The sequence below is a fragment of the Phocoena sinus genome, chromosome 21 (genome assembly GCF_008692025.1).
Source record: "Phocoena sinus isolate mPhoSin1 chromosome 21, mPhoSin1.pri, whole genome shotgun sequence".
Lineage (NCBI taxonomy): Eukaryota > Metazoa > Chordata > Mammalia > Artiodactyla > Phocoenidae > Phocoena > Phocoena sinus.
Window position 1 is genome coordinate 34,154,773 of NC_045783.1, and position 24,758 is coordinate 34,179,530.

General features: G+C 39.1%; 1 pseudogene; it reads left to right on the plus strand.

The window, feature by feature from the left end:
* Nucleotides 1-6,470: 6,470 nt before the first annotated feature.
* On the plus strand, nt 6,471-7,425 carry LOC116746718 (annotated as a pseudogene).
* Nucleotides 7,426-24,758: the final 17,333 nt, after the last annotated feature.

Sequence of the window (24,758 nt, forward strand, 5' to 3'; positions counted from 1 at the left end):
CACAGACCAGTACCAGTCTGTGGCCTGTTAGGAAGCGGGCCGCACAGCAGGAGGTGAGCGGCGGGCAAGTGAAGCTCCATCTGTATTTACAGCCACTCCCCATTGCTTGCATTATCGCCTGAGCTCCACCTCCTGTCAGATCAACGGTGGCATTAGATTCTCATAGGAGCACGAACCCTACTGTGAACTGTGCATGCGAGGGATCTAGGTTGCGCACTCCTTATGAGAATCTAATGCCTGATGATCTGAGGAGGAGCTGAGGTGGTGATGCTAGCGCTGGGGAGCGGCTCTAAGTACAGATTATCATTAGCAGAGAGGTTTGACTGCACAGAGACCATAATAAATCAATTGCTTGCAGACTCCTATCAAAACCCTATCAGTGAGTGGTAAGTGAAAACTACACTGCTTTTGGTGGCAGGCTTTATAGTGGCAAGTGAGTTGATGGTACTTCAATCGTACAGCTGCATCTGATGGCGGGCTCTAAGTCAGAATCCGACACTTATTTTAGTCCGTGTGTGGCCCGCCCATTATTTTATTTACCACTTCCATCCGTGCCTCTTTCCTGCACTGCACAATTGTCTCAGTCACAGTTTTGGTAAGCCCACAAGCTAACCCTAGCCCACATGAGTAAAAAACAAACATCGCTGGAGAGCTTCTTTGAAGAGGTGGAAAGACCCAATGATGAGACAACAGAAAACTCTAAGACTGCCAACAAAAAGAAAGCTGCATTTAGAAGAAAGTGCCAAGAACCCTACTTAAATTACCAGTTCATTGCAACAGGTGATTCACATTCTCCAAGCCTGCTTTGTATACTATGTGGCGATCGGCTATCCAATGAAAGCATGAAACCTTCAAAACAGCTTCACCACATGGAGACCAAGCACCCTGCATTAAAAGACAAGTCTTTGGGGTTTTTCAAAAGATTAAAAAAAAAATGAATACAAAGAACAGAAGTTCAATTATTGAAGTCTACCACTTCATCAAATGTGTCTGCACTGAGACATTGCTAAAGCTAAGCCCTTTACTATTGGTAAAGAGTCGATCCTGCCTGCTGCTAAGGACATTGGTCATGAACTTTTAGGAGAGGCTGCAGTTCAAAAGGTGGCACATGTTCCTCTTTTGGCTGGCACTGTAACTAGAAGAATTGATGAAATAGCAGAGGATATTGAGGCACAATTGTTAGAGAGGATTAGTGAGTCACCATGGTACGCAATCCAGGTTGACAAGTCTATCAATGTTGACAACAAGGCAACAATGCTTGTCTTTGTGTAATATATTTTTCAGGAGGATGTGTATGAGGATATGTTATGTGCACTTTTGTTACCAGCCAACATCACAGCTGCAGAACTATTAAAGTCTTTGAATGATTACATATCAGGAAAACTGAATTGGTCATTTTGTGTCGGTATATGCACGGACGGAGTGGCTGCCATGACTGGACAGCTTTCTGGTTTCACTACTCAGGTCAAAGAGGTCACTTTTGAATGTGAGTCTACGCACTTAGAGAAATGCTGGCTAGCCGAAAAATGTCACCTGAACTTAATTTTTTTTGTGTGGTACGTGGGCCTCTCACTGTTGTGGCCTCTCCCGTTGCGGAGCACAGGCTCCGGATGCGCAGGCTCAGCGGCCATGGCTCACGGGCCCAGCCGCTCCGCGGCATGTGGGATCTTCCCGGACCGGGGCACGAACCCGTGTTCCCTGCATCGGCAGGCGGACTCTCAACCACTGCGCCACCAGGGAAGCCCATCACCTGAACTTAACATTTTGAAGGATGTGATTAAAATTATCGACCACATTAAAGTACACACCCTTAACTCACGTCTGTCCATGCAGCTCTGTGAGGAGATGGACACAGAGCACACACGTCTTTTCTTATTCACAGAGGTGAGATGGCTTTCTAAGGGTAGATCACTGGCCAGAGTTTTTGAGTTATGAGAGCCGCTCCAGAGATTTCTTTTAGAAAAACAGTCACCACTGGCAGCACATTTCAGTGACACGGAATGGGTCGCAAAACTTGCTTACTTGTGTGACGTATTCAACCTGCTCAAAGAAGTCAGTCTGTCACTTCAGGGGAGAAGGACAGCTGTGTTCAAGTTGGCATTCAAAGCCAAACTGGAATTATGGGAGCGACGAGCGAACATTGGGATTTTTGACGTTTCAAACATTAGCAGAGATTTTGAAAGACTGAGCTGGGGCCTTCTTTCTCCCAGCTGGTGCATGATTACCTGTCTCAGCTTTCAAAGGGGTTTGAGCATTACTTCCCAACCACAAAAGACCCCCGAACTGGGAACGAATGGATCCGTGACCCATATGTGAGTAAACCAGGTGAATCGACTTTGCCGGTGCTCGAAGAGGATCAGCTGCTTGAGATCACAAATGACGGTGGCCTTAAAAGTATGTTTGAGACAACTTCAAATCTCCAGACGTTCTGGATTAAAGCCAAGGCAGAATATCCTGAGATTGCCACAAAAGCACTGAAAGGCCTGCTTCCATTTCCAACAGCCTTTCTTTGTGAAGCAGGGTTTTCTGCAGTGACAGCAACCAAAACGAGATTATGGAGCAGACTGGACATAAGCAGCACACTTCAAGTGTCACTGTCTCCCATCACCCCCAGATGGGACCATCTAGTTGCAGAAAAACAAGCTCAGAGCTTGCACTGATTCTGCATTCTGGTGAGTTGTATAATTATTTCATTATATATTACAATGTAATAATAACAGAAATAAAGTGCACAATAACTGTAGTGCTCTTGAAACATCCGAAAACCATCCCCCCGGCCCTGGTCTGTGGAAAAATTGTCTTCTAGGAAACCGGTCTCTGGTGCCAAAGAAGTTGGGGACCGGTGATTTAATGGTAATTTAAAATGTGAAACCAAGTCATCCCCAGTGTTCTGTATAACTCACCTACACACACACCTAACCCATGGCTGGATCCCTGTGCACACCCCTGAAGGTGGTGAGAGTGAACCTTTGCAGATGCCTGGTGAGCACGTGCAGAAACCCTGACTCTGCAGGATTGGGAGAAAGTACACAGATTTGAACATTCAGCAGTGCCCAAGGGAAAGCAAACAGGAGGCTGTCAGCACTCAGCCTAGCTTTGTAGGATAAAGAGAAGGCAGAGAATCTTAAGAATTCCCCTCTAGGAGGGATCAAGAAATATTCAATAGAAAAGTTCTGGAAGAGCCTCAGAATCCCTGGTAGAACTGACAGAAGCTATTTCTCCTTCAAAGCCAATCACTAAAGACTGGAAGAGATGGCTGCCTCTTCACATGTGAAGATGGCCATTCAACACTTCATGGGACATGAAAAATAAAGGAACATGATAATTCTTCAGTAACTGATCCCAAAGGAGTGGAGATCTGTGATTTGCCAGATAAGGAGTTCAAATTGGTCGATATAAAGAAGCTCAGCAGGCTACAAGAAAACATGAAGACAATTCAATGAAATAAGAAAAATAATACATGAATAAAACAAGAAGTTTAACAGAGAGCTAGAACTCATAAAAGAGAGCCAAGCAAATTCTGGAGCTGAATTCTACAGCGAATGACACGAAAAATGCAATAGAGAGCAAACAGCACAGTTGATCAAGCAGAAGAATCTCAGTAATACAGCAAGTTGAAGACATGTCATTTGTTCTCTATCTCAGTAAGACAGGAAGTTGAAGACAAATCATTTGAAATTATTCACTCAGGGAAGAACAAAGTAAAGGGAATGAAAACGAGTGAAGAAATCCTGCGTGAATTATGGATAACATCAAAAGAGACAGTCTAGGCACTATTGGAGTCCCAGAAGAAGAAGAAAGGGAAAAGGGGGCAGAAAGTTTACTTTAAAAAATAATGGCTTAGAACTCCCCAAATCTGGGGAGAGATTTGGACGTTCAGGTTCACGAATAGGTCCCCCCAAAGATTGTTGAATCTTTTTGTTTTGAATCTTCTCTAAGACATTAAAATAAAGCTGTCTAAAAATCAAAGATAAAGAGAGAATTTTTAATGCAGCAAGAGAAAAAAAAAAAGTCCTCATATACAAGGGAACCCCCATAAAGCTATCAGAGAATTTCCCAACAGAAATCTTGCAGGCCAGGAGAGAGTGGAATGATATATTCAAAGTGTTGAAAGAAAACAACTGCCAACCTAGAATACTTTACCTAGCAAAGCTGTCCTCCAGAAATGAAGGAGAGATAAACACTTTCCCAGACAAACAAAAGCTGAGGGAGGTCATCACCACTAGACATGCCTCACAAGAAATGCAGAAAGGAGCTCTTCAAGCTGAAATTAAAGGATGCACATTAGTGACATGAAAGCATATGAAGATATAAATCACCCTGGTAAAGGTATGTACCTAATCAAATTCAAAATATTCTGATACTGTATATGGTGGTTTGTTAATCATTAAAGTTTATTATAAAGGTTAAAGGACAAAAGTATTAAAATAACTATAACCACAATAATTAATTAATTATTTGGTTACGCCATTCTTAGTTGTGGCACATGTGCACTTAGTTGCAGCTCGTGGGCTCCTCATTTGTGGCATGTGGGCTCCCTAGTTGTGGCAGACGGGCTCCGTAGTTGTGGCTCTCTGGCTCTTTAGTTGTGACATGTGAACTCTTAGTTGCAGCATGTGGGATCTAGTTGCCTGACCAGGGATCGAACCCGGTCCCCCTGCATTGGGAGTGAGGAGTCTTAACTACTGCACCACCAGGGAAGTCCCACAATATATTTGATATGGTGTATAAAAGGATGTGAACTGTGACATCAAAAGTAAAATGGGAGAAGGAAATAAAAGGATAGAGTTTTTATATGCAATCAAATTTAAGTTGTTACCAGCTTAAAAAGACTGTTATAATTATAAGATGCTTTATGTAAGCTTTTCAGTAAGCACAAAGCAAAAACCTACAGTAGATACAAAAAAGATAGAAGAGAATCAAAGCATACCACTATTGGAAATTATTAATTCACAAAGGGAGACAGTGAACCAGGAAGACAGGAACTATAAAGCATCTAGAAAACAATAAGATGGTATTAGTAAGTCCTTACTATCAATAATTACTTTAAATGTAAATGGATTAAATTCTCCAATCTAAAGGAACAAAGTGGCTGAAGGGATAAAAAGCAAGACCCAACTTTATGCTGGCTGCAAGAGACTAACTTCCATTTTAAGAAAACACATAGGCTTAAAGTGAAGGGATGGAAAAAGATATTTCATGCAAATGGAAACCAAAGGAGAGCAGGGATAGCTATACTTATATTAGACAAAATAGGCTTAAATCAGAAACTGTAATAAGAGAAAAAGAAATTCATTATATAATGATAAAGGAGTCAACTCATCAGGAGGGTATAACAATCGTAAATATATATGCACCCAACAATGGAGCACCTAAATATTTTAGCAAATGCTCCCAGCTCTGAAGGGAGAAATAGACAACAACAATACAATAATAGTTAGAGCCTTCAATGCCCCAATTTGAACAATGGACAAATCAGACAGAAAATCAAGAAACATTGGATTTGAACTGTACTTTAGACCAAATGGATCATATATATATATATATATATATATATATATATATATATATATATAAAACATTCCACCCAACAGCAGCAGAATACACATTTTCCTCAAGCACACATGAAACATTCTCCAGGATAGATTATATTGTTAGGTCAAAAAATGAGCATTAATAAATTTGAGAAGATTGAAATCATACTGTAACAAATTTGAGAAGATTGAAATCATACTGACCATCTCATCTCATTTTCCTACCAAAATGGTATGAAACTAGAAATCAGTAACAGGAGGGTGAAAACAAAGGGAACAGAAACCAATGAAATAGAAAACAAATGGACAACAGAGAAAATTCACAAATGTGTGGAAATTAAACAACACACTCCCTTTTGTTTTGTTTATGGTTTCCTTTTCTGTGCAAAACTCTTGAGTTTAATTAGGTCCCATTTGTTTAATTTTGTTTTTATTTTCATTACTCAAGGAGATGGCTTGAAAAAGATATTGCTGCAATTTATGTCAAAGAGTGTTCTGCCTATGTTTTTCTCTAAGAGTTTTATAGTATCTGGCCTTACATTTAGGTCTTTAATCCATTTGAGTCTATTTTGTTAGGGAGTGTTCTAAACAACACACTCCTGAACAAACAATGAGTCACAGAAGAAATCAAAAGGGAAATTTAAAAAAATTCCTTGAGACAAACAAAAATGAAAACACTATACCAAATCTTACAGATGTAGCAAAAGCAGTTGTAAGAGGAAAGCGTATATATAGTGATAAATGTCTACATTAAGAAAAAAAAGATTTCAAATAAACAACCTAACTTTACACCTCAAAGAACTAGAAAAAAAAAGAAACTAAGCCTAAAAGTTAGTAGAAGGAAGGAAATAACAAAGATCAGAGCAGAAATAAATGAAATAAGAGACCAGAAATTCAATAGAAAAGGTCAATGAAACTAAGATCTGATTTTTTTAAAAACATAAACATGGAGAGTTGGAAAGATGGCCGAGGAAGAGCCAAGAAAAAAGATCCCTTTGGTTCCAGAAAATCTCCTGAAAAAGAGGAAGGCTTATCAGGCCCTGAAAACCACCCAGGCAAAGCAGGCGCTTTTGCAAAGGAAGGAGCAGAGGAAAGGAAAAGAGATCAAGTTTAAGCGACTAGAATGGTTTCCTACATGATTCCTGGTGGCAACTATGTGACAAGGTGCGACTCAGACGACTAGAAGTGAAACCTCATGGCTTGGAAGTGCCAGATAAACATTCCTTGGCCTTTGTTTTACGCATCGAAAGGATTAATGGGGTGAGTTTACTGGTGCAGAGGACCATTGCAGGACTTCGCCTGAATAAGATTTTCAGTGGTGTCTTTATGCAAGTAACTCCTCAAACCATAAAAACGCTTCATATAGTGGAACCTTATGTGACCTGGGGATTTCCAAATTTGAAGTCAGTTCGGGAACTCATCTTGAAACGTGGACAAGCCAAGATCAAGAATAAAATCATCCCTTTGACAGACAACACAGTGATTGAGGAGTACCTGGGAAGTTTGGTGTAATTTGCTTGGAAGACCTCATTCACAAAATTGCCTTTCTGGGGAAGAATTTTCAGGTGATCTCAGGGTTCTTGCGCCCTTTCCAACTCTCAGTGGCCCGTCACGCTACCAAGAATAGAGTGGGCTTCCTCAAGGAAGTGGGCTCACCTGGCTATCGAGGTGAACGCATCAATCAGCTCATCCGGCAGCTGAACTAAACCCAGCATATCTGAAAGCACAGTGCATTGGAAGCATGTGTTTTTGTTTTATGGAATTGTTACCCAGTATCTTCAAGCAAGATTATTTTCTGCTGTATCTTCAGAAACTGGAGGGAAAGGGTCAGGGAAAAGATGGTGATGTTCAGGGCAGGCACTTTTCATCCCACTTCAGTTTCCAAGAAAAAAGTTCCTGTGTGTTTTCTGCAAAGACCGCCGTCCACCTCTGAAACCAGCAAAGGACTTGTGCCATGGAGGAGGGAGTCCTGTTTTATCACACCTATCCTGGGACTTCATGTTGGTGAACGAACAAATACCCACATATGAATACAAGACAGCAGTGGACCAGGCCCAGGGACATATTGAACCTGGGGTATCCAAGGGCCTTGTTTTAGAAAGAACTTGAAATACAATTAGAAAGAAGCGCACAAAAACAAAAACAAACAAAAAAACACACAAAAAAACATAAACATGGACACACATTTAGCTAGACGAAGAATTAGAGAGGACTCAAATAAATAGAAATGAAAGAAGATATTCCAACTGTACCACAGAAATACAAAGCATCCTAAGAGATTACTATGAACAATTGTATGTTAACAAATTTTATAACCTTGAATAAATGGATAAATCCCTGGCACATATAACCTACCAAGACGGAATCATGAAGTAATAGAAACTCTGAACAGACCAACGAGTAGGAGACTGAATCAGTATCAAAAACCTCCCAACAAAGAAAAGCCCAGGACCGACAGTCTTTACTGGTGAATTCTACTAAATATATAAAGAATAATTAATACCAACCCTTCTCAAACTTTCAAAATATTGAAGATCAGGGAACACTTTCAAACTTATTTTATGAGACCAGCGTTACACCGATACCAAAGCCTTGCTGGACACTACAAGAAAAGAAAAACTACAGGCCAATATCCCTAAAGGATATATGAATATGAACCAAGGATGGTTCATTCAACATGCTCAAATCAATCAATGAGATGCATCACATTAACAGAATGAAGGGTAAAAATCATAGAATCATCTCAATACGTGCAGAAAAAGAATTTGACAAAATTCAACGTCCTTTCATGATTAAAAACTCTCAATAATAAGGCATAGAAATAATGTACCTCCACATAATAAAGACCATACATGACAAGCCTACAGCTAACATCATACTCAACAGTGAAAATCTGAAAGCTTTTTCTGTAACATCAGGAAAAAGACAGGAATTTCCACTCTCACCACTTCTATTCAACATAGTACTAGCTAGAGTAATTAGGCAACAAAAAGAAATAAAAGGTGTCCAAGTTCTTAAAGAAGAAGTAAAAATGTTTGTTTACAAATGACATGATTCTATATATAGAAAACCCTAGACTCCACCAAAAAAAAAAAGTTAGAACTAATACATGAATTCAATGAGGTTGAAGGATACAAAATCAATACACAAAAATCAGTTGATTTTCTATATGTTAACAAATTATCAGAAATAGAAATTTAAAAAACAGTTCTGTTTACAATAGCATTAAAAACAATATTTAAGAATAAATTTAACCAAGAAGATGAAAGATATATATGCTGAAAGCTATAAGACAGTGATGTAAAAATTGAGGGAGACACAAATGAATGGAAGGATAGCCCATGTTTATGGACTGGAAGAATTAATATTGTTAAAATGTCCATACCACCAAAGACAAATCTGCAGATTCAGTGCAATCCCTATCAAAATTCCAATGGCATTTTTCACAGAAATAGAAAAAACAATCCTAAAATTTGCTTGGAATCATAAAAGAATCTGAATAGCCAAAGCAGTCTTGAGAAAGAATAACAAAGTTGGAGGCATCACAATTCCTGATTTCAAAGTACTGTATTACAAATCTATAGTAGACACAGACCAATGCAACAGATTTGAGAGCCTTTTATAAACCTTGATTTTGTCAAGAGTGCCAAGAATACTTAATGGGAAAAGGATAGTCTCTTCAATAATGGTGTTTGGAAAACTGGATATCTACATGCAAGAGAATCAAACTGGACCCCTATTTTATAACATTCACAAAAGTTAACTCAAAATGGATAAAAGACTTAGAATGTAAGACCTGAAGCTGTAAAACTCCTAGAGGAAAACATAGGTAAAAAGCTCCTTGATGTTGGTCTTAGCAATGATTATTTCATATGACACCCAAAACCTCAGGCAACAAAGCAAAAGTAGACACCTGGGACTACATCAAATTAAACAGTGTCTGTACAGCAAAGGAAACAAAATGAAAAAGCAACCTATAGAATGGTAGAAAATATTTGTAAACAATATATCTGATGGGTTAATATCCAAAATATATAAAGAACTTGTGCAACTCAATAGCAAAGAAACAAATAATTCAATTTTAAAATGGGCAGAGTAGACATTTTTCCAGAGCAGACATACAAATGGCCAACAGGTACAAAAAAAGTGCTCAACATCACTAATCACCAGGGAAATGCAAATCAAAACTACAATGAGATATCACCTCACACCTGCTAAGATGGCTTTTATTAAAAAGACAACAGATAACAAGTGTTGTCCAGGCTGTGGAGCAATTGTGCACTGTTGGTAGGAATGTAAGCTGGTACAGCCATTATAGAAAGCAGTATAGAGGTTCCTCAAAAAACTTTAAAATAGAGCCGTATGATCCAACAATCCCACATTTGGGAATATATCTGAAGTAAGTGAAATCAGACTCTCAAAGAGATATTTGCACTCCTATGTTTATTGTAGCATTACTCACAATAGCCAAGATATAAAAGCAAACTAAATGTAAGGAAGATGTGAAAGAAAATACACATACACAAAAAACATTATTCAGCCATGAGAAAAAAGAAAATCCTGCCATTTGCAACAGCATGTATGAAACTAGAGGACATTATACTAAGTGAAATTAGGCAGACAAAGAAAGATAAAGACCACATGATCTCACTTATCTGTGGAATTAAAAAAATAATTAAACTCAGAGAATAGAATGGTGGTTACTAGGGGCTGGGGAGTGAAGGAGATGGGAAGATTCCAGTCAAAGGGTACGAGTCTTCAGTTGTAAGATGGATAAGCTCTGGGAATCTAGTGTACAGCATGGTGACTATAGTTAATGTGTGTGTCCTCTAGATTTTTGAAGAGTAGACCTTAGGCATTGTCTCTACAAAAAACAGTGACTGTGAGGAGATGGATGTATTAAATAACCTGATTTCACACAGTATACTATGTCAAATCATCATGTGGTACCCTGTTAATAGATACAATTTTATTGGTCAATTATTCCTCAGTAAAGCTGAGAAAATATTGAGAACATTTTCATCATCTCAAAACCCTTGATACCGATTAGCTATCATCCCCTATCTTCCCATCCCTCCCCCAACCCCAGCCCTAAACAACCACTGATCTACTTTCTATCTGTACCGATTTCTCTATTCTGGACTTTCATGTGAATGGAATCATAACATATGTGAACTTTTGTGTCTGGTTTCTTTCACTTAGCATAATGTTTTCAAGGTATATCCAAGCTGTAGCATGTATAAGCGCTTCATTCCTCTTTAGAGCTGAGTAATATTTTGTTTTATCCTTTAGTCCATTGATGGACATTTGGGTTGTTTCCACTTTGGGCTATTATGAATAATGCTGATATAAGCATTTGTGTACAAGTTTTTGTGTTTTCATTTCTCTTCTTGTATACCCAGGAATGGAACTATTGGGTCTTTTGGTAACTCTAGGTTTAATCATTTGAGGAACTGCCATTAAACAGACTATTTTTCAAAGCATCTGCACTTTTACATTCCCATCAGCAATGTATGAGGATTCTGATTTCTCTACATTATCTCTTTGATCATAACTCTCCTAATGGGTGTGAAGTGGTATTTGATGATGGTTTTTCTTTGGGGTGGGTTTACTTTTATATATTTTTAGATGAGTCTTCTGATACTTGGAATTTGAGTGTCCTTACTGTTAAAATCAGTCTCACAGAGGCTCTGTTTCTTATATGTGAAATAGGAAATGACAATAACTTTCTTCTAGAGTGGTTTTCCCGCTTTTTATAGTAAAATATAAATAAAATTACTATATTTAAGTGTGCAGTTCAGTGGCATTAAGTACATTCATGGTGTTGAGCAAACACCACTACCGTCCATCTTCAAAACTTTTTCATCTTCCTCGAGGGAAACTCTTTATCCATTCAACACTAACTCCCCATATTCACCAACCCACCCCACTCCCACCCCAAGTGCCTGGTAGCCACCATAATGCTGCTATGAACGTGGGTGTACAAATATCTGTTCTGAGTCCCTGCTTTAAATTCTTTTGGGTGTATACCGAAAAGTGGAATTCCTAGATTATGCGGTAATTTTATGTTTGATTTTTTGAGGAACCACCATACTGTTTTCTACAGTGGCTGTACCATTTTACATTCCCACCAGCAATTACACAAGGGTTCCAGTTTCTCCACATCCTCATCAGCACTTGTTATTTCCCCTTTTTCTTTTTTTTTCAGTAGTAGCATTCTAATGGATGTGAAGTGGTATTGTGGTTTTGATTTGTATTTCCCTAAAGATTAGTGATGTTGGGCATCTTTTCATGTGTTTATTGGCCATTTGTATATCTTTGGAGAAATGTCTATTCAAGTACTGTGCCCATTTTTGAATCAGGTTATTTGATTTTGTTGTTAAGTTGTAGATGCTCTTTATAAATACTGGATATCAATCCCTTATCAGATATATGATTTGCAAATATCTTCTGCCATTCCATGGTTGCCTTTTCACTATTGATAGTATCCTTTGATGCACAAAAGTTTTTAATTTTGCTGAAGTCCAATTTATCTATCTTTTCTTTTGTTTTCTGTGCTTTGGTGTCATGTCCAAGAAATCATTGTTAAATCCATTGTCATGAAGTATTCCCTTCTGAGACTTATAGTTTTAGCTCTTGGATCCATTTTGAGTTAACTTTTATATACAGGGTACAACTTATTTTTTACATGTTGCTATCCAGTTTTCCCAACATCACTTGTTTGAAAACACTGTATTTTCCCCATTGAATGGTCATGGCACCCTTGTCTAAAACCACTTGGCCTTATATGTGAGAGTTTATTTTTGGGTTCTCCATTCTATTCCTTCAGTCTATTTCTCTGTCTTTATGACTCAGTATCATATGGTTTTGATTACTATAGCTTTGTAGTAAGTTTTGAAATTGAGTATGTGAGACCATATAAATTTTAGATGTTTTTTTCTATCTGCAAAAAACACCATTGGGATTTTGATGAAAATTGCATGGAATCTGTAGATTGATTTGGGGTAGTATTGACATATTAACAGTATTAAGTCTTCCAGTGAACAGGAACAGTCTACCCTGTTCCTTCATGAGCAGGGTACTCACTGTGCATTTGATGTGTATTTTCCTGATGACTAATGATATTGAGCATCTTTTCATGTCCTTATTAGCTATTTTTATATCTTCCTTGGAGAAATGCCTGTTCAGATCCTCTGCTCATTTGTTTGCCCTTTTCTTTTTTTTTTTGATGCTTGCTTTTAAAGTTAATTGACACCTGTTTGATCCCAACACACAAAACAACACTTGAACCACAGAAAAAGTTCAAACAAAATAGAGAGTTAAGAAAAACATCTCTTCCCCCAAGTTCAATTCAAACAGTGCAAGACAGGAAATGGGGTTTTGGTGATAACTTTTTTCTTTTTTTAAACAGATAAATCTAATCTCGTATATCTGTCCACCCAGAAATAAAGAATTTCGCTGTCTTAATTCTCATATATCATTTTGTCACATCATTCAATTCAGCCTCTAGATTAAAAAAAATGGATAGCAATTGGACAGGCCATTGTGGAGTACATTATGAACACAATGAGATTTGTTGTATTCTCACATCTTCAACCAGCAATTGTTGGAGTCACACACATGTCCCAGGCTGACTGGTGACTCCAGTGAATGATTCAACCACACCTACACCACAGCACACAACTCCAGTCTCTTCTTTGTCTGTTGCCCAAAGAAACTGCTCTTTGAGGCTGTTCCTAGTGACTTGTAATTGTGTCTCTTACATCTTTAAAGTCCACATTCCTTACCTTCAAGCAAAACTAAAGTAGCAGTGCAGTTTTCCCAGCACTGCTTATTGAAGAGGCTGTCTTTTTCCCATTGTATTCTCTTTCATCCTTTATCAAAGATAAGGTGACCATATGTGCATGGGTTTATCTCTGGGCTTTCTATCCTGTTCCATTGATCTGTATTTCTGTTTCTGTGCCAGTGCCATACTGTCTTGATTACTGTAGCTTTGTAGTATAGTCTGAAGTCCAGGAGCCTGATTCCTCCAGCTCCATTTTTCGTTCTCAAGATTGCTTTGGCTATTCAGGGTCTTTTGTATTTCCATACAAATTGTGCAATTTTTCGTTCTAGTTCTGTGAAAAATGCCATTGGTAGTTTTATAGGGATTGCATTGAATCTGTAGATTGCTTTGGGTAATATAGTCATTTTCACAATGTTGATTCTTCCAATCCAAGAACACGGTATATGTCTCCATCTGTTTGTATCATCTTTAATTTCTTTCATCAGTGTCTTATAGTTTTCTCCATACAGGTTTTTTTGTCTCCTTAGGTAGGTTTATTACTAGGTATTTTATTTTGTTGCAGTGGTAAACGGGAGTGTTCCCTTAATTTCTCTTTCATATTTTTCATCATTAGTGTATAGGAATGCAAGAGATTTCTGTGCATTAACTTTGTACCCTGCTACTCTACCAAATTCATTGATTAGCTCTAGTAGTTTTCTGGTAGCATCTTTAGGATTGTCTATGTATAGTATCATGACATCTGCAAACAGTGACAGCTTTACTTCTTCTTTTCCAATTTGTATTCCTTTTATTTCTTTTTCTTCTCTGCTTGCAGTGGCTAAAACTTCCAAAACTATGTTGAATAATAGTGGTGAGAGTGGGCAACCTTGTTTTGTTCCTGATCTTAGAGAAAATGGTTTCAGTTTTTCACCATTGAGAACGATGTTGGCTGTGAGTTTGTGATATATGGCCTTTATTATGTTGAGGTAGGTTGCCTCTTTGCCTACTTTCTGGAGAGTTTTTATCATAAATGGGTGTTGAATTTTGTCAGAAGCTTTTTATGCATTTATTGAGATTATCATATGGTTTTTATTCTTCAGTTTGTTAATATGGTGTATCAAATTGATTGATTTGTGTATATTGAAGAATCCTTGCATTCCTGGGATAAACCCCACTTGATCATGGTGTATGATCCTTTTCATGTGCTGTTGGATTCTGTTTGCTAGTATTTTGTTGAGGATTTTTGCATCTATGTTCATGAGAGATATTGGCCTGTAGTTTTCTCTTTTGGTGACATCTTTGTCTGGTTTTGGTATCAGGGTGATAGTGGCCTCATAGAATGAGTTTGGGAGTATTTCTCCCTCTGCTATATTGTGGAAGAGTTTGAGAAGGATAGGTGTTAGCTCTTCTCTAAGTGTTTGATAGAATTTGCCTGTGAAGCCATCTGGTCCTGGGCTTTTGTTTTTTTGGAAGATTTTTAATCACAGTTTCATTTTCATTGTGATTCGTCTGTTTGTATTTTCTATATCTTCCTGGTTCAGTCTCCGAAGGTCGTGCTTTTTTTTTTTTTTTTAACATCTTTATTGGGGTATAATTGCTTTACAATGGTGTGTTAGTTTCTGATTTATAACAAAGTGAATCAGCTATACATATACATGTGCTCCCATGTGTCTTCCCTCTTGCGTCTCCCTCCCTCCCACTCTCCCCCTCCCACCCCTCCAGGCTGTCCCAAAGCCCAGAGCTAATATCCCTGTGCCTTGCGGCTGCTTCCCCCCAGCTATCTACCTTACTACGTTTGTTAGTGTGTATATGTCCATGACTCTCTCTCGCCCTGTCAAAACTCACCCTTCCCCCTCCCCATATCCTCAAGTCCGTTCTCCAGTAGGTCTGCGCCTCTATTCCTGTCTTATCCCTAGGTTCTTCATGACATTTTTTCCCCTTAAATTCCATATATATGTGTTAGCATACGGTATTTGTCTTTGTCTTTCTGACTTACTTCACTCTGTATGACAGACTCTAGGTCTATCCATCTCATTACAAATATCTCAATTTCATTTCTTTTTAAGGCTGAGTAATATTCCATTGTGTATATGTGCCACATCTTCTTTATCCATTCGTCCGATGATGGGCGCTTAGGTTCTTTCCATCTCCGGGCTATTGTAAATAGAGCTGCAATGAACATTTTGGTACATGACTCTTTTTGAATTTTGGTTTTCTCAGGGTATATGCCCAGTAGTGGGATTGCTGGGTCATATGGTAATTCTATTTGTAGTTTTTTAAGGAACCTCCATACTGTTCTCCATAGTGGCTGAACCAATTCACATTCCCACCAGCAGTGCAAGAGTGTCCCCTTTTCTCCACAACCTCTCCAGCATTTATTGTTTCTAGATTTTTTGATGATGGCCATTCTGACTGGTGTGAGATGATATCTCATTGAAGTTTTGATTTGCATTTCTCTAATGATTAATGATGTTGAGCATTCTTTCATGTGTTTGTTGGCATTCTGTATATCTTCTTTGGAGAAATGTCTGTTTAGGTCTTCTGCCCATTTTTGGATTGGGTTGTTTATTTTTTTGTTATTGAGCTGCATGAGCTGCTTGTAAATTTTGGAGATTAATCCTTTGTCAGTTGCTTCATTTGCAAATGTTTTCTCCCATTCTGAGGGTTGTCTTTTGGTCTTGATTATGGTTTCCTTTGCTGTGCAAAAGCTTTGAAGTTTCATTAGGTCCCATTTGTTTATTTTTGTTTTTATTTCCATTACTCTAGGAGGTGGGTCAGAAAGGATCTTGCTGTGATTTATGTCATAGAGTGTTCTTCCTATGTTTTCCTCTAAGAGTTTGATAGTTTCTGGCCTTACATTTAGGTCTTTAATCCATTTTGAGCTTATTTTTGTGTATGGTGTTAGGGAGTGATCTAATCTCATACTTTTACATGTACCTGTCCAGTTTTCCCAGCACCATTTATTGAAGAGGCTGTCCTTTCTCCACTGTACATTCCTGCCTCCTTTATCAAAGATAAGGTGTCCATATGTGCGTGGGTTTATCTCTGGGCTTTCTATCCTGTTCCACTGATCTATCTTTCTGTTTTTGTGCCAGTACCATACTGTCTTGATTACTGTTGCTTTGTAGTATAGTCTGAAGTCAGGGAGCCTGATTCCTCCAGCTCCTTTTTTCGTTCTCAAGATTGCTTTGGCTATTCGGGGTCTTTTGTGTTTCCATACAAATTGCGAAATTTTTTGTTCTAGTTCTGTGAAAAATGCCAGTGGTAGTTTGATAGGGATTGCATTGAATCTGTAGATTGCTTTGTGTAGTAGAGTCATTTTCACAATGTTGATTCTTCCCATCCAAGAACATGGTATATCTCTCCATCTATTTGTATCATCTTTAATTTCTTTCATCAGTGTCTTATAATTTTCTGCATACAGGTCTTTCGTATCCTTAGGTAGGTTTATTCTAGATATTTTATTCTTTTTGTTGCAATGGTAAATGGGAGTGTTTTCTTGATTTCACTTTCAGATTTTTCATCATTAGTATATAGGAATGCCAGAGATTTCTGTGCATTAATTTTGTATCCTGCTACTCTACCAAATTCATTGATTAGCTCTAGTAGTTTTCTGGTAGCATCTTTAGGATTGTCTATGTATAGTATCATGACATCTGCAAACAGTGACAGCTTTACTTCTTCTTTTCCAATTTGTATTCCTTTTATTTCTTTTTCTTCTCTGCTTGCAGTGGCTAAAACTTCCAAAACTATGTTGAATAATAGTGGTGAGAGTGGGCAACCTTGTTTTGTTCCTGATCTTAGAGAAAATGGTTTCAGTTTTTCACCATTGAGAACGATGTTGGCTGTGAGTTTGTGATATATGGCCTTTATTATGTTGAGGTAGGTTGCCTCTTTGCCTACTTTCTGGAGAGTTTTTATCATAAATGGGTGTTGAATTTTGTCAGAAGCTTTTTATGCATTTATTGAGATTATCATATGGTTTTTATTCTTCAGTTTGTTAATATGGTGTATCAAATTGATTGATTTGTGTATATTGAAGAATCCTTGCATTCCTGGGATAAACCCCACTTGATCATGGTGTATGATCCTTTTCATGTGCTGTTGGATTCTGTTTGCTAGTATTTTGTTGAGGATTTTTGCATCTATGTTCATGAGAGATATTGGCCTGTAGTTTTCTCTTTTGGTGACATCTTTGTCTGGTTTTGGTATCAGGGTGATAGTGGCCTCATAGAATGAGTTTGGGAGTATTTCTCTCTCTGCTATATTGTGGAAGAGTTTGAGAAGGATAGGTGTTAGCTCTTCTCTAAGTGTTTGATAGAATTTGCCTGTGAAGCCATCTGGTCCTGGGCTTTTGTTTTTTTGGAAGATTTTTAATCACAGTTTCATTTTCATTGTGATTCGTCTGTTTGTATTTTCTATATCTTCCTGGTTCAGTCTCCGAAGGTCGTGCTTTTCTAAGAATTTGTCCATTTCTTCCAGGCTGTCCATTTCATTGACATATAGTTGCTTGTAGTAATCTCTCATGATCCTTTGTATTTCTGCCGTGTCAGTTGTTACTTCTCCTTTTTCATTTCTAATTCTGTTGATTTGAGTCTTCTCCCTTTTTTTCATGAGTCTGGTTTATCAATTTTGTTTATCTTCTCAAAAAAACAGCTTTTAGTTTTATTGATCTTTGCTATTGTTTCCTTCATTTCTTTTTCATTTATTTCTGATCTGATCTTTATGATTTCTTTCTTTTTGCTAACTCTGGGATTTTTTTGTTCTTCTTTCTCTAATTGCTTTAAGGGTAAGGTTAGGTTGTTTATTTGAGATTGTTCTTGTTTCTTGAGGTAGGATTGTATTGCTATAAACTTCCCTCTTAGAACTGATTTTGCTCCCTCCCATAGGTTTTACATCGTCGTGTTTTCATTGTCATTTGTTTCTAGGTATTTTTTTATTTCCTCTTTGATTTCTTCCATGATCTCCTTGTTATTTAGTAGCATATTGTTTAGCCTCCATGTTTTTGTATTTCTTACATTTTTTTCCCTGTAATTAATATCTAGTCTCATAGCATTGTGGTTGGAAAAGATACTTGATACTATTTCAATTTTCTTAAATTTACCAAGGTTTGATTTGTGACCCAAGATATGGTCTATCCTAGAGAATGTACCATGAGCACTTGAGAAGAAATTGTACTCTGCTGTTTTTGGATGTAATGTCCTATAAATGTCAGTTAAGTCCATCTTGTTTAATGTGTCATTTAAATCTTGTGTTTCCTTATTTATTTTCATTTTGGATGATCTGTCCATTGGTGAATGTGGAGTGTTAAAGTCACCTACTATTCAGCGCACGTTCGTGGGGAGCCTGGTGCTAAGCCATTCATAGACGACCTGCTTCTGGGTCAGGGTTTCGTATGTAGCAGAGCAGCTCCCTCACTGCGATCTATTGAAAGTCAGCCCTTGACACAAGGGTTTGTCGAAAGGTGATTAAAAAAAAAATTAAAGTCTCCTACTATGATTGTGTTACTGTCAATTTCCTCTTTTATGGCTGTTAGCATTTGCCTTATGTATTGAGGTGCTCCTCTGTTGGGTGCATAAATATTTACAATTGTTATATCTTCTTCTTGGATTGATCCCTTGATCGTTATGTAGTGTCCTTCTTTGTCTCTTGTAATGGTCTTTATTTTAAAGTCTATTTTGTCTTATATGAGAATTGTTACTCTAGCTTTCTTTTGATTTCCATTTGCATGGAATATCTTTTTCCATCCCCTCACTTTCAGTCTGTATGTGTCCCTAGGTCTGAAGTAGGTCTCTTGTAGACAGCATATATATGGGGTCTTGTTTTTGTATCCATTCAGCCAGTCTATGTCTTTTGGTTTGAGCATTTAATCCATTTACATTTAAGGTAATTATCAAAATGTATGTTCCTATTACCGTTTTCTTAATTGTTTGGGGTTTGTTTTTGTAGGTCTTTTCCTTCTCTTGTGTTTCCTGCCTAGAGAAGTTTCTTTAGCCTTTGTTGTTAAGCTGGTTTGGTGGTGCTGAATTCTCCTAGCTTTTGCTTGTCTGTAAAGGTTTTAATTTCTCCGTTGAATCTGAATGAGATCCTTGCTGGGTAGAGTAATATTGGTTGTAGGTTTTTCCCTTTCATCACTTTAAATGTGTGCTGCCACTCCCTTCTGGCTTGCAGAGTTTCTGCTGAAAAATCAGCTGTTAACCTTATGGGGATTCCCTGTATGTTATTTGTTGTTTTTCCCTTGCTGCTTTTCATATTTTTTCTTTGTATTTAATTTTTGATAGTTTGATTAATATGTGTCTTGGCGTGTTTCTCTTTTGGGTTATCCTGTATGGGACTCTCTGTGCTTCCTAGACTTGATTATTTCCTTTCCCATGTTAGGGAAGTTTTCGACTATGAACTCTTCAAATATTTTCTCAGACCCTTTCTTTTTCTCTTCTTCTTCTGCGACCCCTATAATTTGAATGTTGGTGCGTTTAATGTTGTCCCAGAGGTCTCTGAGAATGTCCTCAATTCTTTTCATTCTTTTTTCTTTATTCTGCTCCCTGGCAGTTATTTCCACCATTTTATCTTCCAGCTCACTTATCTGTTCTTCTGCCTCAGTTATTCTGTTATTGATTCCTTCTAGAGTATTTTTAATTTCAGTAATTTTGTTGTTCATCATTGTTTGTTTGCTCTTTAGTTCTTCTAGATCCTTGTTAAATGTTTCTTGTGTTTTCTTCATTCTGTTTCCGAGATTTTGGATCATTTTTACTATCATTACTCTGAATTCTTTTTCAGGTAGGTTGCCTATTTTTTTTTTTTTTTTTTTTGATGTGTGGTGCTGTAATCCTGTCTTACTGGTTGTTTGGCCTGAGGTGTCCAGTACTGGAGTTTGCAGGCAGTTGGATAGAGCTGGGTCTTGGTGCTGAGATGAGCACCTCTGGGAGGCCTCACTCCAATTGATATTCTGTGGGGTCTGCGGTTCTCTGTTAGTCCAGTGGTTTGGACTCAGAACTCCCACCAGAGGAGCCCTGGCCCAACCTCTGGCCTGGGGACCATGATCCCACAACCTTTGTGGCACAGTAAAAAAAAAAAAAAAAAAAAAGGAAGAAAGAAAAAAAGCAGCAGCAGTACAATATCAAAGAGTAAAAAACAAAATAGAATTAGGAAGATAAAAATTATATTAGGAGAAATAAAACTATAATTGAAACAACTGCAACATGGTAAAATAAAGCCACAATAGAAAAAAAGAAAAAAAAAGGGGGGGGGGACAAGCCAGAAGGAGAGAACAATAACAAAGTATAAAGAATAAAATAAAATTAGAAAAATAAAAGATTTTTTAGGAAAAATAAAAATATAAAAGGATCAACAACAATGAATCAACAAGGTAAAACAGGAAAATGTAAAAGAGAAAAAAAAAAAAGCGTTGGCTCTGGGGGTGGGGTTTAGGCGGGGGCTGGAACTTCGGCAGGGGCAGGGTTTTGGGTGGGGCGGGACCTAGGTGGGTTGGGGGTGACATTAGAGCATGGGCCGGGGCCTAGGTGGTGAAATGTTCAAGTGTGGGCAGGGCCTCTGCTTACGACATGCGCAGAAGGGGAGCAGCAGCACGTGGAAAGGAGGGCCTCTGCTGTATGGGGTTCCTGAGTTTGGAGGTAGCCACCTGAGTGAGGGTGTGTGGGTGGGGTTTAGGCCCAGTGTGTTGGAGGGGGTATCAGAGGGGGTCTCCGAGTGTAGACGTGGGGCCCCGGGTGGGGGTGTAGGGGTGGGGCTTGGGCTCTGCGCGGTAGGAGGGAGCCTCCGAGGGCAGAGGATTAGGCCCGGGAGCCCTACAGGTTCCCCGGTGCCTAAGAGGACAGGGAAAGTGCTGGCCCTGTTCCCTTCTGTTCCTCCATGCCCCTCCCCCAGGGTCTCCCCCATCGATGCTGGACCCCTAACTGTGGGTGGGTCCCGCTGGGTGTAGGAACAACTCCCCTCCCCTAGCCGCCCCTCAGGGGTGCCCATCCTGTAGGTCCGGCCTTTACTTTTGCTTCCCCTTCCGTCCCTCCCACTCCCTCAGGACCCATGCAGCTGGAGGGGGCCTCGGTGAGCAGAGGATCAGGCCGGGGATCTCAGCAGGTTCCTGGGGGCCCAGGTGGGCAGGAGAAACCTGTGCATGCTCCCTTTTGATCCTCTGCCCTCCCAATGGTCCCCCCATTTCCCCCTTCAGGCATGGGATCCCTTCCCCTCCCCCAGCCACCCCTCAGGTGGGGCAGTCCCATCCTGCCTCCACTTTTCCTCTCTCTTCACTTGCCCTAAGCCCCACATCCTACCCAGTTGGGGTCCCTCCCATCCCCTTAGGTGTCCGTTGTCCCCCTCTGGTGCCTGGTAGGTGCCCTAGTTGTGAGGAGACACAAATTTGACGTCCTCCTAGTCTGCCATCTTGACTCCGCCCCCTCTTTTGCCCATTGTTGAATCAAGTTGTTTGGTTTTGGTTGCTGTTGAGTAGGAGTTCTTCATATATTCTGTATACAAGTTCCTTATCAGATGTATGATTTGCAAATATCTTCTCATATTCTCTGAGTTGTCTTTTTACTTTATTGACAGTGTCTTTTAAAAAAATTTTTTTAAATTTTGATGAAGTCCAATTTGACTGTATTTTTCTTTTGTTAGTCATGCTTTTGAGTAACAAAGACTCCAAGGCCAAATCCAAGGTCATGAAGATGAACCCCTATGTTTTCTCCCAATAGGATTTTAGTTTTGACTCTTACATTAAAGTACTGAGTTAATTTTTGCATATGGTGTAAAGTAAGGGTCCAGCTTCACTCTTTTGCTATATGCTATATGCCTATCCAGTTGTCCGAGAACAACTTGTTTAAATGTCTACGCTTCTTTGTATTCCTTTGACCCCTCCACCCACTGCAGTCTGAACTTTGCTACTACTACTGCCCTGAAACTGCTCTCACCAGGTCACTAATGGCTACATTTAATGTGCACTTTTCAGTCCTTTCCTTTTTGAAATCCCCCTTGACTGCTGTGGCTTCCCACCCCCTAGCTTTCTCCCACCCCTCTGGCTTCTTCCACTCAGTCTCTGCCCACCCCACAGCTCCCGGTTTCCGTTTTCAGCCCTACACACACTACCTGGGTAATCTCATCCTCTTTCACAATTTCACTTGCCACGTAAGTACTGATTTTCCCCAAATACTTAACTCTCCTTTTATATCAATGTTATTTGCAAATCATATATCTGATGTGTGATCGATATCCAGTATATATACAGAACTTCTACAACTCAGCAAAAGACCCACAAACCATCCAGTGAAATGAATAGACATTTCTCCAAAGAACATCTCAAACTCAACATTTCCAAAATAACTCTTCTCTGCTTCAAATTTGCTGCTTTGTGTGTGCTACATCTGTACATGGCACCCCATCCATGGTGATTTCCCGAGGGAAAAGCTCAATTTATATATAATAAAATGCAACCATTTAAAGTATTCATTTCAATGAGTTTTGATACATTTATATACTTGTGTCACCACCCCTACAGATAAAACACAATGCATTTCTATCTCTTCTGGAATTTCCTATGTGCCCCATCCCATTCAATCCTTTCTCCACTGCTGGCCCCAGGCAATGACTCTCTGCTTTATTCTTAGAAAGATTAGAATTTCTTTCCCAGAGTTTCATGTAGTTGGAATCATGCAGTATGGTATATACCTTTTTGAGTCTGTCTTCTTTCATTCAGTGTAATGTTTATGAGATCCATCCATGTTTGTTGCTTATATATATTTTGTTAAATTTACTTACGTATTCATTTTAAAAACTTACTGTAAATGCTATTTTAAAAATCTCAATGTTCAATTTTGTTTATATCTAGGTTATAAAAATACAATCTATTTTTGTATATTGACTTTGAATTTCGTGACCTTGCTAAATTCACTTTAAGTTCTAGCAGCTTTTATTTTGCAGATTCCTTAAGATTTTACACATATATAATCATGTCATGTTTGAACAAAGCCAATTTATGTGCTTTTAATTTCTTTTTCTTGCCTTATTGCACTGACTGGGACCTCCAGGACAGTGTTGAGTAGAAGTGGTAAGGGCAGATATATTTGCCTTGTTCTTGATTCTAGGCAAAAAATATTGTCTTTCAAGTGTCATATTAGCTGTAAGTTTTTCATAGATGCCATTTATCAAATTGAGGAAGTTGCCTTCTATTCCTATTTTGTTGAGAGTTGAATAGATGTTGAATTTTGTCCAATTTTATTTCTGCATGTGTTTGTCACATTGGAATCATATGACCTGCTTTGGCCAGTGAATGCCAGTCACAGGCCTCTCTCTGCTGGGCAGGAGCCAGTGTAGGATTTGCTACGTCATTTCTCCACGGCTGCAGTCATGGTAGAATGAAGCACTGGACATGAATGTGAGCAAGACATGAGCTTTTGCTGAAATAAGCCACAAGACTGGGTGTCTGTTTATTGTGCATTATAGCTTAACAGAGAAGGTTCTTGCCCTCAGGACAAACTCTTTGCCTTCATGGATCTTACATTCTAGTGCAAGGGAAGCAGAAAAACAAACACACATTATAATGTCAGGTAGATATGAGTAGAATGAAAACCAAAGCAGATATAGCAGGACACAGGGATAGAGGCTGTTTTAGTTTTAAATAGGGGTATTGGGAAAGAAGGTAACAGGTGAGCTGAGACCTGAATGAAGTGAGGGAGGGTCTGTGTGGTGTCGGGGGAAGAGTGTTCTAGGTAGAGGGACCAGCCATGCTCAGCCCTAAGACAGGAATTCCAGATTCTTCTGGGCATGGAGGTTTGTGACAGAGCTGAAAGAGCCATCCTCGAAGAGGAAGCAGAGAAGGGCACATCCACCCAAGGGGCTCTGTGGCCCATTCTGGTTTTGTGGGGACCAGAGAAGCTGTTGGACAGCAGATGTCTAGCTGGCGATGGTCTTGTCATACTCCTTATACACCAGTGTCCCTCAACTCCTGGGATTTTGAACAGTGGGGCCGGGCAAGGAGGAAAAAAGGAGTCACTGAACTTCTTCCTGACCTTCAGGCACAGAGGTTTGTTTTCTCTGAGAAAACCCACGTGACTGACCTTTATCAGATAGTTCCTGACCATGACTTTCCTGAAAGTTATCTCCACCGTAAAACTCAACAGCTTGCTACTGTCCTTAAGAAGACGCCTAAACTCAACTCTATTGTCCAGCTCACCTCCTGTCTCCTCCTTCCCCTCACAGAATTCTGCTCCGTCACACTGGGTCTCTTCCAGTTCCTGCACTGAGACGTGCTTTCTCTGAGCCTTCGCAAAGGCTGTTCCTTCTGTTAGGAACGCTCTTCCTCCCTCCTCCTGGCTCACATCCCTCAGGACTCAGTTTAAATGTCAGTCCTCCTGGGAGGCTTCCCAGACTAGCTTAGGTGCTTCCATCAAATGCCATCTTAGCGTCTTGTCCTTCTATGAACATAGCACTCATCACACTGTATTGTAGCTTTA